At 34.9% G+C, this 20,263-nt stretch overlaps 1 non-coding gene across 1 annotated transcript; it reads left to right on the forward strand.

The window, feature by feature from the left end:
• The first annotated feature begins 4,247 nt into the window (after positions 1-4,247).
• Positions 4,248-4,351, forward strand: LOC131175066 (small nucleolar RNA R71). The gene has a single exon (XR_009145226.1). It is a non-coding gene; the product is annotated as a small nucleolar RNA R71 (small nucleolar RNA).
• The last annotated feature ends 15,912 nt before the right edge of the window (positions 4,352-20,263 follow it).

A 20,263-nucleotide genomic window follows, 5' to 3' on the forward strand; every position in this document is an offset into this window, starting at 1 on the left:
GGTGTTGCAACCTTATGCTTCACTCCATATTTTTGTAATAATCTTTCAAATTGATGGTTGCAAAAATGAGAACCTCCATCACTTATAATGGCACGTGGAGTTCCAAATCTTGTAAAAATGAACTTCTTAAGGAATTTAATCACAACTCTAACATCATTAGTTGGAGATGGTATAGCTTCAACCCATTTGCTGACATAATCTACTCCAACTAAAATGTATTTGTGTCCAAAGGACGATGGAAAAGGTCCCATGAAATCAATGCCCCACACATCAAATAGTTCCACTTTCAATATATTTTGGAGGGGCATTTCATCTCTCTTTGAGATATTACCCATCCTTTGACACCTATCACATGCATTTACAAACTTTCTCACATCTTTAAACATATGTGGCCAAAAGAACCCTGCTTGAAGAACTTTTTTTGCAGTCTTTGTCACACTCATATGACCCCCATAAAGTGAAGAATGGCAATCTTTAATAACATTATCTATCTCCTCATCAACTAAACATCTTCTAATCAATCCATCTCCACATCTCTTGAACAAAAATGGCTCTTCCTAATCATAATCCTTTACATAAAAAAGAAATCTCTTCTTTTGCTGCCATGTTAGGTCAGGTGGAAGGATTCCACACACTAGATAGTTCACAAAATCTACATACCAAGGGGCTTGTGCATTCATGATTACTAACAGTTGCTCATCAGGAAAATAATCATCTATTGGGGGCTCTTTTCCCAAATTATCTCCTTGTTCTTGCCTCAATCTAGACAGATGATCTGCTACCACATTTTCTACTCCTTTCTTGTCTTTAATTTCCAAGTCAAACTCTTGAAGGAGTAGCACACACCTTATCAATCTAGGTTTAGCCTCTTTTTTCTGAAGGAGATACTTGATAGCTGCTTGATCCGTGTACACTATTACCTTTGACCCCACAAGATAGGACCTGAATTTGTCTACTGCAAATACCACTGCCAAAAACTCTTTCTCTGTAGTCGAGTAGTTTATTTGAGCATCATCTAAGGTTCTACTTGCATAGTATATTGCATACACCTTCTTATCTCTCCTTTGTCCCAAAACAGCCCCAATGGCATAATCACTAGCATCGCACATTAACTCAAAAGGTAATGACCAATTGAGAGGCTGCATAATAGGAGCAGATATCAAAGCTTCCTTTATCCTGCAAAAAGCATTCATACAATTAGTATCAAAATGGAATTCCACATCTTTACTCAATAAATTGGTAAGAGGCTTAGAAATCTTAGAGAATTCCTTGATGAATCTCCTGTAAAATCCAGCATGCCCCAAGAAACTCCTCACTCCCTTCACGGATGTTGGGGGTGGCATTTTCTCAATAATTTCTACCTTTGCTTTATCCACTTCAATACCCCTGTTTGATGCAAGATGTCCCAAAACAATTCCTTCTTGTACCATAAAATGGCACTTTTCCCAATTCAAAACTAAATTGAACTCTTCACATCTCTGCAAGACCTTAGACAAGTTAGATAAGCATTCATCAAAAGATTTACCATACACAGAAAAATCATCCATGAACACTTCCATGATACCCTCAATCATGTCAGAAAATATGGACATCATACATCTTTGAAATGTAGCAGGGGCATTACATAGTCCAAATGGCATCCTTCGATATGCAAAGGTACCATAAGGACATGTGAAGGTAGTTTTATCCTGATCATCTGGGTGAATAGGGATCTGAAAGAACCCTGAATAGCCATCCAAATAGCAAAAATAAGAATGATGAGCTAGTCTCTCAAGCATTTGATCTATAAATGGTAATGGAAAATGGTCCTTTCTAGTTGCATTATTCAATTTCCTATAGTCTATACACATTCTCCATCGATTCTGATCCTTATAGGTATTAGTTCATCATTTTCATTTTTCACTACTGTGATGCCCCCTTTCTTGGGTACAACATGAACTGGACTTACCCAATTGCTGTCAGAAACAGGGTAAATGATACCTGCATCAAGTAATTTCAAGATTTCCTTTTTCACAACCTCTTTCATATTTGGATTCAATCTCCTTTGTGATTCTCGAGAGGCTTTATGATTATTTTCCAATAAAATTCTATGCATGCACACAGAAGGATGTATTCCTTTAATATCATCAATGGTATAACCAATTATCCTTCTATGCTTTCTAAGAACTCTTAATAATTTTTCAACTTCACAATCAGTCAATTTAGCACTAACAATCACAGGATATGTAGAATTTTGACTTAGAAAAGCATACCTGAGATTTGTTGGAAGAGGTTTTAACTCTACCTTAGGTGCTCCACTTTTTTCAAGCTTTGATGATGAAGTTGTATCTTGCTTCAAGTCCCCAATCTTTTCAATATCAGCCATAGGCAAAGGTGGATTTCCTTCCAAAATTGTAGCATACTCTGCAGCTTCTTCAATCTCATCCCCTTTTTTGATGTTATGAACCAAACAAGCTTCTAAGGGATCTTTAGGATGTTGCTTTTTAAGCACTTCTCTGACCTCTTCATCTATCACATCAATTCTCAAGCATGAATTTGAATCATCTTTCTTTTTCATTGCTTGAAACATATTAAATTCAACTTTTTCTTCCCCAACTTCTAATGTAAGCCTCCCATTTTTTACATCAATCATAGCTCCAGCAGTAGCAAGGAAAGGTCTACCAAGAATAATAGGAATGTGTACATCCTCCTCCATCTCCAATACCACAAAATCCACTGGTATGAAAAATTTTCCAACTTTCAGAGGAACATTCTCAATTACCCCAATTGGAAATTTAATAGACCTATCTGCTAATTGTAGTGAGATGGTAGTAGGCTTCATTTCTCCAATCTTCACTTTCTCATAGATAGACAATGGCATTAGACTAACACTGGCTCCAAGATCACATAAAGCCTTATCTATACTGATATCCCCAATGTGACATGGTATGGAGAAACTTCCAGGATCTTTCAGTTTGGGTGGAAGCTTATTTTGTAAAATAGCACTACTTTCTTCCGTGAGAGCTACGGTTTCAAATTCCTCCAATTTCTTCTTGTTAGATAAAATCTCCTTCAAAAATTTAGCATATGAAGGCATTTGTGCTAAGGCATCAGTGAAAGGAATAGTCACATGCAAAGACTTCAATACTTCCAAGAACTTCCCAAATTGTTTATCCAATTTCGCTTTCTGAAACCTTTGTGGGAATGGTAAAGGTGGCATGTAGGCTTTAGGTGCAACATATTTTGGTTCTTCCTCTTTGCTCTCCCTCTCCTTACTTCCTTTTTCTTCCACTGAATTTTCTTTCTCAGCCCCAATTCTAACTCCAGCTTTAGTTTGTTCATCTCCTTCTCTGTTTTTCTCTTCTTCAATTTTCTCTTCAATCTTTTTATCTCCATTCTCGAATATTTTTCCACTCCTCAATGTAATAGCCTTGCAATGCTCCCTTGAATTTTCTGGCTGGCTAGGGAGCTTCCTAAATGCTTTGTTACTTGAAGAGCTAGCTTGTTGAGCTATTTGATTCTCTAACATTTTGTTGTGTGTTGCCATTTGATCCACTTTAGATGCTAATTGAGAAATCATTTCTTGTTGACTTTGATGGCTCACAAGTAGAGTTTGAATCATAGCTTCTAATCTAGCTGTCTTGTCTGGTTGTGCTTGTTGTGGTAGAGGTGGAGCAGGTGTATTTTGAGGTTTAGGAATTCCAGGAGGAGGACCTCTATTCTGCTGAAAATTCTGATGTTGTTGATACCCAGAAGGTTGCTGAAAATTCTGATGTTGTCCTTGTCTACCTCCCCAAGAGAAATTGGGGTGGTTTCTCCATGCTGGATCATAAGTTGCAGAAAGTGAATTACCACCTAGTCTTTGATTGTAGTTCCCCACATAATCCACTTGCTCACTTGAAAAATCTTGATTAAGTGTAGAAAAATCAGCTGCACAATTGACATTTGCAGCTCCAACTTCTGCTGAATTATTAGAACCTCCAGCTGAAGAATCTACTTTCATGCTTAGCTTGTCCATTTTCCTTGTCAAAGCATCAAACTTAGCATTAATCATATTCATGGCATCAAGCTCAAACATACCAGCTGGTTTCTTGATCTCATTCCTCTCACAACTCCATTGGTAGTTGTTATAAGCAATTTTATCAAGAGCAGAAAAAGCTTCATCTTCAGATTTCTCCATAAGATCACCTCCAGAAGATGCATCAATTGTACTTCTAATAGCTGGTGAAACTCCATTGTAAAAGTGTTGAACAAGCATCCACTTAGGAATCCCATGATGTGGACATCTCCTTTGCAAATCCTTGTACCTCTCCCATGCTTCATACAAGCTCTCATCATCTCTAGGTTTGAAAGAAGTCACATTTCTTAGCTTAGCTATCTTGCTTGGTGGAAAATATTGAGCTAAAAATGCTTGAGAAAGTTCATCCCATGTTGTGATAGAACCCGGCGGCAATGAATGTAACCACTCTCTAGCTCGGTCCTTTAGAGAAAAAGGAAATAATCTGAGTTGAATTGCATCATTAGAAACTCCATTTATCTTCAACATGTCACTGATCTCAAGAAAGTGTGCTAGATGCACATGTGGACTTTCACTTGGATTTCCTCCAAATTGTGATTGTTGTACCATCTGACAGTCTGAGCTTGATTCAAAATTGTTAGCTTCTACTCTTGGTCTTGTGATACTTGGCATGAAATCCCCAATGTTAGGATAGGCATGATCCTTCACAGAACGGTTGTTATTGTTGTTGGCCATTTCTTCTTGTAATTTCTCTTGCTCTTGTGCTCTTTCTTCTTGTTGTTGAGCTTTAATTTCAGCTTTTCTCCTTTTAGATTCTGCTCTTAAAGCTTTTGCTGTCTTCTCTATTTCTGGATCAAAGAATAAATTGATTTCTTCACTTTTTGTCCTTCTCATAAAATAAAGTACCTGAAAAACAAAATAAACAAATTCTCAAAGTAAAATGGTAAAAAGAAAATAAAATAAAATGCCCAAATTAACCAAACAAACAATTGTTTAATATCAAACAAAAATCAAATCCCCGGCAACGGCGCCAAAAACTTGATGGGGCGAATCCGCAAATATACGGGTCGTCTCAAGTAATAAAGTGATGAATCAAGTATCGTTCCCACGAGGATTTGTTGTTTGATTACCAAACTATGATTGAAGCGATTATTTGGGCTAATGATTAATGAATAACTGGTAAATGTAAATGAGCAAGGTAAATTAATTAATCTAATTGAAATGGGTAAAGAGAAAACAAATGATTTCTAGATCTATTTTACAATTAAACTAAATTAACAATGGGTAATTCAAATCAAAGTCTAATTATGTTAAAAGTGATTCCAGAGTTGGGGGTTTATGCATAAATTAATTGGGATTTGTCTTGGGCATTCCAATTTTTAAGGAAAAATAGAGTTTGAAGGAAATTGATTCTAAATTCCTTTGATATCTTTTTCAAGTAAACCAAAGTGTGTTCTAAAATAACCAAACATACTTTTGTATGTTATTTGATTACTTTAAAACCCATTAAGTTTTGTAACCAATCATTAATTCCTCTTAAAATCCTAGTTTATTTCTAAATCTAGGTTATTTTAAGTTCCAATCCTTGATTATCTATCAATGACTTTCACCTTTCGGTCCTTCAATAAAAGATTATCACAATACCCAATGGGTACCAACATTAGGCAAGTAAATCAAGCACACAAGGAAGGAATCAAAACTCATATTTATGTAAAATAAGGAAATACCCAATCCAAATACACAAATTAATCTAAAACATATTTCCCAACTCTGAAATCTAAAGAGTTTACTCACTCATGATGGTATTTACAAGAACGATTGATGGAAAAGTAAAGAAAAACATGATAAGAGGACTAAGATAGAAAAACCCAGGTAGGAGAACCCAAAACTCTAGTTTCTGGAGCTCCAAAGCTAGGTGCAGCAGCTCCTCCCCAAAAGGAATGGCGTCTCCTCCTTCTCTCTAGTAAATTTTCTTTCCTTTTTGTCTTTTCTTCCTTTCCTCTTGCGGCAAAAATTAGGAAATGATGAATTTATATCGTCCTTAAAAGTTACCCTAAAAGTAAATAAGAGCCAAGGAGTGGATAGGAAATGAGGTGTAAAATTATCCAAGTCAGCAGCATTTTTCACGTTCTGGGCAGTCTGCTTAGGATTCGGCTTAACCCTAAGCAGCTTCTTAGCAAATTTCAACCTCTGGTCGCACTGTCTGCTTAAGGTTAAGCTTATATGACATACCCTAAGCAACATCATAAGCAAAGTCTTAAGCAAATTTCGGCTAACTTGCTCTTTCAAAGCTTGATTTCTTCAACTTTCCTCTATGCTTAAAGAATTCCAAATTTCTTCAAATCACTTCCTAATGCACTCAATGATCTTCGATTTGCCACAAAATCCTATCAAAAACAACAAAATTACAAAAATTAAATATAAAGTATCTAAATTTAACAAATAAGCTAAAATAAAGCTAAAAACATAAATTATACTAAAATATAAGGGCAAAATGGATGCAAAACTACCCTAAAATGCCTATATAAAATGAGTGTAACACACACCCTAAGGAGATTTTTCCAATTCAGCCAACCCTTATCCGAAGTTTTGGAGCGTTTTAAAGCTCAAGACCTCCTACAGCTCTTAGCACCCAAACTACTACCAAATCCACTCCCACCTAGCTATGATATCAACCAATGTTGCCGGTTCTACCAAGCCCACAGTCATGACACCGACTGATACTTTCAACTTAAGCATGATATCTAAGACCTAATTGATGTCAAAAGGATAATTGATCCAGAAAATCAACCCAAAAGCCCCATGCCTAGTCAAAATTTTCACCTACACCAGGTCTCTACATGATCTCCATCACCCCAAATAACCCTAACAGAATTATTGACTTTATCCAACCCATCCAAAAGCCCAATGAACCTATCCAATCCATCCAAAGGCCCAATGAACCTCAGTCTATAATGGTTGTTGACATTTGTGATAATTTTAGCTATGATGAAGGTCCTTTGGATGTCTGGACTGATTCTGATGAGGAGATAATTGCATTACAACTAGATGGTTCAGTTCCACTAGTGTCTGGTTTTCAAGTTGCTAGGATTTATGAAAACTTGGTGGATCCAAAAGTGGCTACTGTGAAGAAAGGGATGAAGTTTTTTTTTGGCATGGGCCTAGGAAAACTTATAGATGGCCTTGTGATTTTTCTTGAGATGAAGGGGCAAATCACGAGGTATGGTTTGGGCTATGAGCCAACTGAAGAGGAAGAAGAGCCAAAGCCTCCTAAGTTCTTGAAAGAGGGGGTAACTACCTAGACATATGATTAAGGGTTACCACATGTGAAAGAGCTAGAGTAAAAAATTAACACCATTGATCTAAAGACTGCATGAAAGCTAAGAACCTAAAGTTGTGCTCCTAAGTTTGAGTTTGTCTTTTGTAATGCTCACAATAGTGATACTGATGTTTCCATTTCTGCTATACTTGATGCTAATTTTGAGGCAAAGATTAGTAATATGACCAGTCCTTTTGCTTACTAGTTTGATGTTTATTCTAATGGGCATAAGCATGACATTCATAATCATTTAGAATCTATTTCTATTAATGCATCAAAATCGATCTCTATTACTTTGGGTACACCAGATAATCCTAAAGATATTAAGTTAGCTGAAGATTTAACCCAAGAAGAAAGAGATAAATTTATAGCCTTATTAAAAAAGCACTAAAGAGCATTTGTCTGGTCTTATAAAGATATGTCAGGAATTGACTGAGACATAGTACAACAGAAGATCCTACAGATCTGAATATGAGGCTTGCATCTGTGGCCTAGAAGCATTAATAGATATTAGGGCAAAGAAAGAAGAGGAGATTCGATGTTAGTGGTTTCTTATATTAAAGTTGAATGGGAATTGAAGGAAGGAAAATTGAGGCCATACTTTGGATATATAAAGAAACTATTAGCTAATTTTTAATAAAGTGACCATAAAGCACATGCCTCGAGCTTAAAATCAGATGGCCGATTCCCAAGCCACGCTGGTGTCCCCATAGAAAAAGGGCAATCAAAAGCTGACCCCAGCCAATTATCTTGATAAAGAGTAGAATCCCATGCTATGAAGGGTTAATAATAGCACATTTGGACCTAGAAGATGAGGGGAAATGGTATGAGGACATAAGAAGATACTTAGAGGTAAGAGAATACCCGCAGTCAACTAATAGTAGGGATAGAGCTACAATCCGTAGATTAGCCACTCAGTTCACTTTGACTAGGGGGCAACTCTATAAAAGGTTTTTCGAAGGACTATTGCTCTTATGTGTGATAAAAATGCAGTATGAGCAGATAATGTAGGAAGTACACGCAAGAATGTGCGGTTCTCACATGAATGGAAGAGCGTTAGCGGGTGATGGTTGTCGATTCCACCAGAAATTAAATTAACTGAAATTACCAGTAATAAAATATTTTCTGCAATAAGTGGTAAATCCAGGTCAAACCCTAGAGACTGAATTATTCAATTTCGTGCCCTTATGTAACAGAAAAAGAACAAAGGTTGGGGGGAGGGTTGTAACACTAAATCAGAAAAAATCAAAAAAATCAAGGTAATTAAAGAACTAAATTTAAATATGAAACTCTTAATTTAAACAAACTTCAATCCAAGGTTATTCGCATTTCAATGCATGACTCGATCATAGACAAAAGAAATACAATTATCTCTTATTGAATATTAACGTAGATTTACCAAACAGCGAGGTAAAACCCCTAATTTCTTTATACTCATCAATTCGAGCCCAGCACTCTTGTTGACTCTAATTATTAATTGAATTGGTATTCAGCAATCCTCATCAAATTAATAACTGCTTTAAGAATAGGACGTAGTTAAGCTGAACATCGATTTATAAAGCATAAACCATTCAATTCACCATATTGTTTCCTTAGGTTATTATTGAAAACTTGGATCATAATCAATAAAACCTAATTGCTACTCATATTCAATCTTACACAACAATTACATATTATGAAGATGAACTAGCAATTGACCACATTAAACAATTAACTAATAGGCCTTTTTAGCAAATCCTTCAATAGATAAAAAAAATAATAAAATCGAGAAATAATAGATATTCAAAAAGACATAAATTAAATTAAGAACGTGGTCTCACAAATCATGCATAAGAACTAGAATCCCTCGAACTGAATTTAAAAACTTAGTCGCTCATGTTTATGGCTTACAGAAAAATAAAGTAGAAAATTGAAGAAATCTAGAATTATCTAAGGAGAATGAAGGCTGCCTCTTCTATTTATAATAAATGGCATAGGGTTAGGTTTTTAGAGTCCCTGAGGTGTTAGGAGTCTTTCTCTCTGTCAAAAATTGCAACTGGAGCAAAATCAGGAAATTGATTGTCGATGGATACACGGCCCAGGGCTGTGTAACTTACTGGAGCTGAATGAGTATGTCTTGTATTGGCACAGAAGGTTACACGAGTCTCCAAGATTTACATGGGTCAAGTTACACGGCCCGTGTACTTTGTTTCTTCCTCGGCTCTCTGGATTTCTTCTGACAGAATGTTACACGGGTCCGTGGTTGTGCTTACACCACCCATGTACTTTGTATCAGCAACGCTTCTCAATCCTTTGACCTTTCCAAGCTTTCTTCCATACTTTTATGTTCTGGGACTTCACCAAAACCCTGAAAAATACAGCAAGAGTCAAATTAATGCAAATGCTGAAAATTTCTCCATTTAACACAATTATTCCAACAACTCTCTAAACGCATGCCTAATAGATAATTATACTTTAATCAACTGAATTAGGCATAAAGATACTCTAGAAATACTAAATGTGATGGAAGTAAAATTAATAAATTATGCACTTATCAAATTCTCCCACACTTATTCTATGCTTTTCTTCAAGCATGACTTAACTCTCAATCAACTCCACTTAGAAGTTCACTTAACTTCACCCTATCACAATGTTATCTAACAAAAGATTAAAAGTTAGAAAGAAGAGACAAGTAAGGTAATAACCATCACAACAAATTCCATCAACACCGTACTAATATATCAACAATTTTTCAATACAAAATAAAAGGTTTGAAATCAATTAAGCTCACACAATTAAAGTTTCATAAAAATTTTAAATCAATACACACCACAACACAAGGCTAATTTATCAAGGTACAATAATTATTATAGCTCTTTGCAAATCTTAGGGAAGATATAATTTTATTTTTTTTTATTTTTTTTATTTTTTTATTTGAAATTGGTACTTCTCTCCCGTCATAGTTACTTTTTTTTTTATTTTAACCGTCACCTTTAGAAAAGTACCTTGCTCATATCTTAGCTAGCTTTTAGCTTGAGAATCGACATGGGGTTCATGAAGACCCCTGGTTACTTTGCTTAACTAAAATAGCGGAGCAATTTTCAAGTTTAGCCTTTTATTTCCTCCAATTTATGCATCTACATATTATAAAGTGCCCTGATAGATTAAATAAAGTTCTGAAATATGCATGACACTAGTTTAAAGCACACATAACTAATTTTTTCACTATTAAATCAAGCCTAAATGATTTATGCAGGAAAAAAATTGCTCTATGGTATGGAAAAGATGGAAAATCCATCATTAAAGTTACTATTACCTTGCCTAAAATCTCAAAAATTCAAGCAGGTTGAAAAGTCATTTCAAGGACAAATCACTTCTCTCCGAGAGTTAATATAGAATCATGAATCAAGCTTATGAGAATGAATTTTATTTTATTTTATTTTATTTATTTATTTATTTTATTCAAAAAAATTGCAGCAACAAATTTATCCTCCCTCACATTTAAAACTTACATTGTCCCCAATGCAAAGCCCAAATGCAAAAGAAAAGAAAAAATGCTAGAAAATAAAATAAAATAAGATAAGGGAAAGAAAACAAATCTGATTGTGGCTAACAAGCCACCCATGGGTTGCCTCCCAAGAAGCGCTTTTATTTATCATCGTTAACTTGACATGGCAAAACTCCTTAATCCACATAAATTGGGTTACTCAATTTGAGCTCCTCCACTGAATGCTCCTGAAACCCCTCATAGAATGGCTTGAGTTCATGACCATTGACTTTGAACACTTTGTTAGTTCCTAAACTTTGAATTTTAACTGCACCATAAGGAAACACATTAGTAACAACAAAGAGTCCAATCCAACGAGAACACAACTTACCAGGCATCAGCTTCAATCTGGAATTATACAATAAAACTTTTTGCCCAATCACAAACTGCTTCCTTAGAATTAGTTTATCATGGAATGCCTTGGTCTTTTCTTTATAGATCCTAGAATTCTCATAACCTCAAGTTGAATTTCTTCTAATTCCTGCAACTGTAATTTTCTTTCCACACCAGCAGTATCCAAATCCAAATTACAATGTCTAACAGCCCAATAAGCCTTATGTTCTAACTCCACAAGAAGGTGACATAACTTACCAAATATCAATCTGTAGGGGGACATACCTATGGGCGTCTTATAAGCAGTCCTGTAAGCCCACAAAGTATCATCAAGTCTAAGGCTCCAATATTTTCTATTTGGCTTCACTGTTTTTTTCAAAATAGACTTGATCTCTCTATTAGACACCTCTGCTTGCCCACTTATTTGAGGATGATAAGCTGTAAATACTCTATGAAAAACACCATATCTCCTCAAAAATGCCTCCACAATTCTATTACAAAAATGCGTGCCTTGGTTACTGATCAAAGCTCTAGGAACTCCAAACCTGCTCAAATGATCTGCTACCAAGTTCTCAGCTCCTTTCTTATCTTTGATTTGAAGATTAAATTCTTGCAGCAGAAGGATCCATCTAATCAACCTTGGTTTTGCTTCCTTCTTTGCCAAGAGATACTTCAATGCTGCATGATCAGAAAAAACAATTAATTTAGAACCAAGCAAATATGACCGAAATTTATCTAAAGCAAAAACTATAGCCAAAAACTCTTTTTCGGTTGTAGAATAATTACGCTGAGCTGAATTGAGTGTTCTGGATGCATAATAAATCACATGAAAGAGCTTCCCAACACGCTGCCCTAAAACTGCTCCCACTGCATAATTACTCGCATCACACATAATTTCAAACGGCATAGTCCAATCAGGAGCCTAAATAATAGGGGGATATATCAATGCAGATTTCAATTTATCAAAAGCCTCCTTGCACTCTTTACTAAACTCAAAAGAAACATCTTTTTGCAAGAGTCTAAACAAAGGCAATGCTATCTTAGAGAAGTCCTTAATGAACCTGTGATAGAAACTTGCATGACCAAGAAAAGTGCATACTTCCCTCATAGTTGTGGGGTAGGGTAAATCAATTTTAGACTTATCCACCTCAATACCCCTATTAGACACAACATGACCCAAAACAATCCCATGTTCCACCATAAAATGACACTTCTCATAATTCAAAATAAGATTTTTCTCAATGCATCTCTCAAGAACAGAAGTCAAATGATATCAAATGAATCACCATACATAGTAAAGTCATCCATGAACACCTCAATGCAATTGTCAATGTAATCTAAAAAGATGCTCATCATGCATCTCTGAAATGTGGCAGGTGCATTACAAAGCCCGAAGGGCATCCTTCTAAAAGCAAAAGTTTCAAAAGGGCAAGTGAAGGTAGTCTTCTCTTGATCCTCTTGTGCAAACACAATTTGATTATATCCAAAAAAGCCATCAAGAAAGCAAAAATAAGACTTACCTGCTAACTGCTCAAGCATCTGATCAATGAATGGCAGTGGGAAGTGGTCTTTCCTTATTGTTGAATTCAGCTTGCGGTAGTCTATGCACATTCGCCATCCACTCTGAATCCTTGTTGGAACAAGCTCATTATCTTGATTTGCTACCACAGTGACTCCGATTTTTTTGGCACTACTTAGACTAAACTCACCCATTTACTGTCTGAAATTGGGTAAATAACTCCTGCATCCAGTAGCTTTAAAATCTCCTTCTTCACAACCTCCATCATCTATGGGTTTAACCTCCTTTGAGCTTCTCTACCTGGCTTAGCCTCATCCTCAGTAAAATCCTGTGCATGCATGCTGATGTACTTATCTTTGATGTCAACTATTGTCCATCCAATTGCTTCCTTGTGTATTCTCAGAACTCTAATCAATCTTTCTTCTTGAATCTTTGTTAAATTGCTTGAGATGATAACTGAAAGTGGTTCATTGTCTCCCAAGTAAACATACTTCAAATGCTCAGGTAAAGGCTTGAGTTCAAGAACTGGCGCCTGCACAACAGAAGGTAATAATTTTGTGTGAGATACAGGTAAGTCAATCTTTGATACTCCATACCTTCTTGGAACAGGAGGTAATGACTGCAATGCCATTACTGCATCTTGAACCTCTACACTTAATGGCTGATTGGTACTGATTTCTTGAATTCCTTGACTAATCACCACTTCTAACTCATCCTCCATGCTTAACTCAAAAACATCCTGCACAAATATATCAACAACATCAATAGCAAAGACAGAATGATCATCAGCAGGATACTTCTATTAGTAGTATGCCCTAGAGCATATCATTTAGTATGTATCTTGTATATGTTTTATTAATAAAAGGTATTTTCACTTTTCCGTTTACATAATATATTTATGTGTAATAGAAAAGGTCCATTGATATTTTGTTAGAAATTCTATTCTTAAGTTGTTAAGAATATGAGTGACAGTATTTCTAGCACAAAGTATCATAAATTGGTTCAAAATCGAGGATACTTCATAATAAGGACATGACTTATCCAAAAATATTGTAATCATATTTGTTCCCAAGTTATTTATATGAGATGTAAATAAGATGGAATGGTGAGTCTCATGCCATATAACAAACATGATAGGCACTTATGTATGATAAGTAGGCCGAACCAGTGACATTTATGACAAGCACATAGAGTTTACTCTTGTCAATGCATTGTCATAAATCATATCAATGCATATAATCTTTAGACCTGAGATAGCACAGTTATCTTGTATATAGGTGGTTTGAGTTTGATACTGCTTTCATACTTGTACTGCGTATGGGTATATGGGCATGCGTTGGCTCTTACTAGTTATATATGGAGGTAGGTGTTGATCAAGATGGAATCTGTTACCCTAAGTAAATAGGGATAAAATCTTATATTCATTTAATTGTTCTTGATGTTTCAAGTTCCTGGCAAGGACAGATAGATTTAATCAGAAAAGAGTGTCTGATGAGAAAAATCTTTTTAAACAAGAATTGGAATTGAAAGAGAATATAATATTCATAGCAAATGGAGTTTGACATAAACCATGACTCCAGGTCGAATTGGGATTTTGTAACAGAGAGATTCTAGTGCATGGTAACATATGATTATAGGTTCATTTAAGGTAAACCTTATTACTAGTTGGGTGGCTATGGCATGCTATGCTAGGTGTTAACCATAGTCTATGAAGTACCTAAAATGATTTAGAGAAATTATTTATGGTGAGAAAGAGTTCTGATGATATTAAGAGTTGATATCATATATCATTGCCAATTAGTGATAAGCCTAGTGAGTCACACATATACACAAGTAATCACCAAGTTAAATGTGATTTAATTAATTAATTAAAGAGTTTAATTGATTAATTAAATAGGTTTGGTTTGCAATTAGATTGCAAAGTCCCTAGCATGGCTTGAAACCAAATCTAGGTTATTGGATATATAGTATAAGTTAAATTTATATTTAAAGTGTTTAAATATGAATTTAATTATGAGAAATTAATTAATAGAGATTAATTAATTAATTTTTATTTGATATAAATTGATTAGAATAAGAGAAATAATTATTTTGGGTTGAGAACTCAAAATTAAGACCAAGGGTATTTTGGTCATTTCATAGGGTGACATGTGGCACCATGAGATGGTGACACATGGCACTACACATAAGCTTGCTATTTGTCTTTTAATCATGTAAGATGATCAAAGTAAAGATTAAATCTAAGTTTAATACTTGGCACAATGTTATTGGGTCAATTAAACTAAGAGCCAATCAGAAGGTGACACGTGGCAAGGGTTTTAAGTGATGACCTAGCTATATAAGGGAAAAGATGAAAGAACAAGATACAATATGCTATTCTCTCTTTGGTGCCGCCACCTTTGAGCCTCTCGCCTCTCATCTTCTTCATGTCTCATCAATTCAAAGAGAATTGCCAACATTCTCTTGAATTAAAATTGCTAGAAATCGTTTCTAGTGTCCTGTATACATCTATAACATCTCTAAAGGCAAAACCTTAATTTCTAATTGATTGGAAAGGCTTGAGAAGCTGTTTAAGGGCTGCCATTAGTAATCTTGGTGTGGAAAAGGTAGAGGGACAATATCTGGTGTCCTAAGTGTATCCCAAAGGTATCAAACACAATTACAGTGCATCAAAAGGTTAGTATACTTGTTCTTGATTTAATCTAGGGTTCTAATGAATTAATCTGTTAATTCTAAAATCTTAAATGGCAAATATAGATCCAAAAACATATTAAAAGTGTTTTAATATGCTATTTAACATTGAAATCAAATAGATAAATAATGCTTGCATGATGCATGAGACCCTAGAAGAAAAATTTTGAATTCAATAATCTAACAATTTTTATGCTTCTGCTCCTATAATTGGTATTAGAGCCACTATATTTGCTATTTAGATTGTTTAATATATGATTTAATTGTGTGATTTGATCATAAGATGATTGATCATTGCTGGTTGGATGTCCATGTGTGTGGCGGCACACATGGTGGAGTCATCATAGGTGGCGGATTCAAGAGCACCTCAATGGTGCGCATGATATGGACTTCAATTGTGCAATTGTTGTATGTTTGATGCCCATAATTATGTCTATGTCTAATTAAATTGTTTAATTAGAATTATAATCACATAATTAAATTTGTTTGAATGTGATTCAAATCCGAATTTTTAAATTTGTTTGAATATGATTCAAATCTGAATTTTTAAATTTGTTTGAATGTAATTCAAATATGAATTTTTAAATTTGTTTGAATGAGATTCAAATCTAGATTTTTAAGTTGAATATGAGATATTCAATTTAATTTTAGCATATATGTTTTATTTAATTGTTAAAAAGTGATATGCATGATGGATGATTATAGATAATAAAAGACCAATGTGATTAGATTTATTTCTTTTATGTTTCTTTGGGTTATAAATTAATTATTTTAGTTTTAGTGGCATGTATTATAAAGGTTGTAATATTTTTGGGTTGTAATTTCATTTATTTGGTTCTTGTAAATTCGCCTTGGTATGCCAAGGATTACAATGTAATGGTTTGCAAGAAGATCAAGGTGGTCAAGAGCATTGGTGGGACCAGTGGGAGGAATTGAAGATCAAGTGTTGATTATGTACTGCTTCAGCAACTCTTGTAAAATAAATGAATGAAATGCACCTAGGAATGTCCTGATTCAATTCTTGGTGGCTCAGAATTGAATCCCTTAGAAAGTCTATGATCATATCATATTTATATGTTTATCCATTAATGCATAAGATGTATGGGAATGTATGCAAGTATATAACATATGCATGCTAATTGGACAATGTGCAAAGTGAGACCATAATAGTAATTAGGCCGACCACAAAATCTTCCAAACAAATGATTAAGTTGGAAATGGTATAATTAAAGGTAATTATATCATGGGCCCTCCATTGAGGCAATTATTTTAAGAAATTTTAAATACTTGCTTATGATGCAATTAATTTAAGAGATTTTCTTAAGAATAATTGTTAAGCTTGAGATGTTGTAAATATGTAAATGGTTTGGTGGCTAATAATGGATGTGCCTGAGGACATTAAAATTATTTACATATTTACTGGCTCAATGGGATCAACTTAACTAATGCAAGATAAGGCAATAATGGATGTGCTTGAGATTTTGAGCATTAGGGCCTAGGTAAAGGATTGAACCTCACATGAGATGTGATGGACAAGGAGTTGCTCACTTATAGTTTATTGTAATTTCAATAATGGATGTGCCTGAGGATGATCAATAAAATTATAAGAATTCAATCACCCACTAGAAATCCATCCAACTAGGATTTTCGTTTTCTACTTTGGAAGTGCAGTATTCGCTAAGTTAGTGGGAGGACCAATTTGATTAAAAGACCGTAATCATTTTGGTTAAATACATGATACATTTACTAATTAATCTAGTTATTTTGTGCAGTTAATTTTCTGATAATAATGAGCACACCACAACCACCACCATCCAATATCATTGCGAGCATACTTGATCACAATAGGTTGACAAGACCTAATCTTTCTGATTGGCTAAGAAATTTGAAACTTGTCCTAAACCTTGAACATATAGGATATGTTATAGACTCACAGGTTCCTGATCCCTTACCTCCAAAGGCCACTAAAGAGGAATATGAAACTTTGGACAAGTGGAAGGAGCATGATATGAGAGCCAAGTGTTACATGCTTGCTTCAATGAGTAATGAGTTACAGAAGCAACATGAGAATATGCAATATGCAAGTGAGATCCTCCTTCACCTACAAGAGTTGTATGGTGAACATAGCAGGAATACCAGGTATGAGATATCTAGGCAGCTATTTCGCATGAGGATGTCTAAGGGATAAAATGTTGGGGATCATGTCCACAAGATGATTCGGCTTATTAAGCAGCTGGAACATCTTGACTTTAACATGGATTTCCAACTGCAGACGGATTTGATCATTTCGTCCCTTCCTGAGTCATTTGGGAATTTTATGACAAATTTTCATATGACTAAGCAGGAATACACCTTGGCTGGTTTACTTAACATGTTGGTTATTGCCCAAAAGAATATGTCGAGCAATAAAGGGAAAGAGACAGCCTTGATTGCATCTTTTTTTGCTGGAAAGTCCAATAAGAAGAAGGGCAATAAGAAAAAGAAACCTCAAATTCTTGGTCCTTCCAAGAAGATAGCTAAACAGAAAGGGAAGACTAAAGCTGATGGAGGCAAAGGAAAGTGTTTCCACTGCCAGAAAGATAGGCACTGAAAAAGGAACTGCCCAGAGTATCTTGCTTCTCTGAAGGACAAGAAGGATACACCTTCAAAAGGTATGTCTATATCTTGTTATTTAGATGTTGATGATGCTCATAGTTCATCTACAGCTTGGGTTTTAGATACTGGTGCCAGTTCTCACATTTCTTATGATATGTAGGAACTAGTAAACAGTAGCAGCTTGCATTCTCGAGATGTTAGACTCCGGATTGGCGATGGCTCAACTGTTGAAGCTTTAGCCATATAATCTAAATCCTTTTATATGTTTAGAAATGATTTGTGTTAGGATAATATTTTATATGTACCTGATGCTTTTAAGATTATCATTTCTATACCTAGTTTGACTAGAAATGGCTATGAACTTCAGTTCACAGATGATGTTTGCAATATTTATTTTAGAAATAAATATGTTGGCTTGGGTTATATGCATGATGGTCTTTATTATTTGGATAATAATGACAAACATAAATTGAATGCAAGTGATCTAAATGAATGCAATGCCATAGTGAAAATCAACTTAAGTTCAAAATATATTTGGCACTTAAGATTAGGTCATGTTGCAAAAGATAGGATTGCAAAACTAGAGAAAATGGGGATTTTATCCTCATTGGGTTCTGAACCTACTCCAACTTGTGAATCCTGCCTTCAAGGCAAAATGACTAGATCACCTTTTGTTGGACAAGGGCTAAGAGCTGAAAATATTTTGGAGTTAATACATAGTGATGTATGTGGCCCATTTAGAGAAATAGCTAGAGGCGGTTTTCATTATTTTATTACCTTTACTGATGAAAAATTAAGGTTTGGGTATTTGTATTTGATGAAATACAAACATGAATCCTTTGAAAAGTTCAAAATATTTAACTCTGAAGTAGAAAATCAAACAGGAAAAAGTATTAAAGCTCTTCGATCAGATTGTGGAGATGAATACTTGAGTACTGAATTTGATGAACACTTCAAAGAGCATGTCATTGTTTCCCAGCTGACTTCTCCAGGAACACCACAGCTGAATGGTGTATTTGAAAGGAGAAATCGTACCCTATTAGATATGGTACGTAGTATGATGAACTATATTGATATGCCATTCTCCTTTTAGGGATTTGCATTAGAATCAGCTTTGCATTTTATGAATAGCATTCCATCAAAATCAGTATCTTCCACACCTTATGAGATATGGCATGGAAGAAAACTAAGTCTTAAGCATGTTAAGATTTAGGGTTATCCAGCTTATATCAAAAAGCTGAACACTGATAAATTAGAAACCAGATCAAAAAAAGTTCGATTTGTTAGATATCCAAAAGAGAGTTTTGGATATTATTTTTATTTGCCTACATCACAAAAGGTTATGGTAAGTAGAGATACCACATTTCTTGAACAACAGTTTGTTCAATAAGGAGGCAAAGGAAGGCAAATGGAGTTAGAATTGGAGAATTTTGACCAACCAACAAATCAGATAGATATAAATCCATCTAGTCAACCTACACCTATTGATGAAACATCTACAGCTGTTCCTCGCAGATCAACCAGGATATCTCACCCACCAGTGAGATATGGTTTTCTTCATTAAGACGAACAAGAGTTGTTTACTCATGAAGAAGTAGATCATGGAGATGATCCACTTACCTATGAAGAAGCTATATCAGATATAGACTCTTTAAAATGGATTGATGCTATAAAATCCGAAATTGATTCCATGTATAAGAATCAAGTTTGGGATCTTGTTGACCCACCTAAAGGTATTGTACTTATAGGGAATAAATGGGTTTTTAAGAAGAAAATTGGTTCTGATGGAAAGGTAGAGACCGATAAACAAGGCTAGTAGCGAAAGGGTTTCACCAAAGGCAAGGAATCGACTATGAGGAGACTTTATCACCTGTTGCCATGCTTAAATCAATTAGGATTCTATTAACAATAGCTACATACTATGATTATGAGATTTAGCAGATGGATGTCAAAACATCTTTTCTCAATAGATACATTGAAGAAAACATTTTCATGGAACAACCTAGGGGTTTTTGAATCCCAAGATGGTTCCAAAGTGCTCAAGCTAAAGCGATCCATTTATGGGTTGAAACAAGCTTCGTGGAGTTGGAACATCCATTTTGATGAAGCGATTAAGTCATTTGGTTTTATAAAAAATGAGGATGAACCATGTGTATATAAGAAGGTTAGTGATAGTGCTGTCATTTTCCTTATCTTATATGTGGATGACATTTTGTTGATGGGTAATGACACAGGTATGTTGACAACTAGAAAGGTATGGTTGTCAAATACATTCTCCATGAA

The sequence above is a fragment of the Hevea brasiliensis genome, chromosome 16, assembly GCF_030052815.1.
Source record: "Hevea brasiliensis isolate MT/VB/25A 57/8 chromosome 16, ASM3005281v1, whole genome shotgun sequence".
NCBI classification, from domain to species: Eukaryota; Viridiplantae; Streptophyta; class Magnoliopsida; order Malpighiales; family Euphorbiaceae; genus Hevea; species Hevea brasiliensis.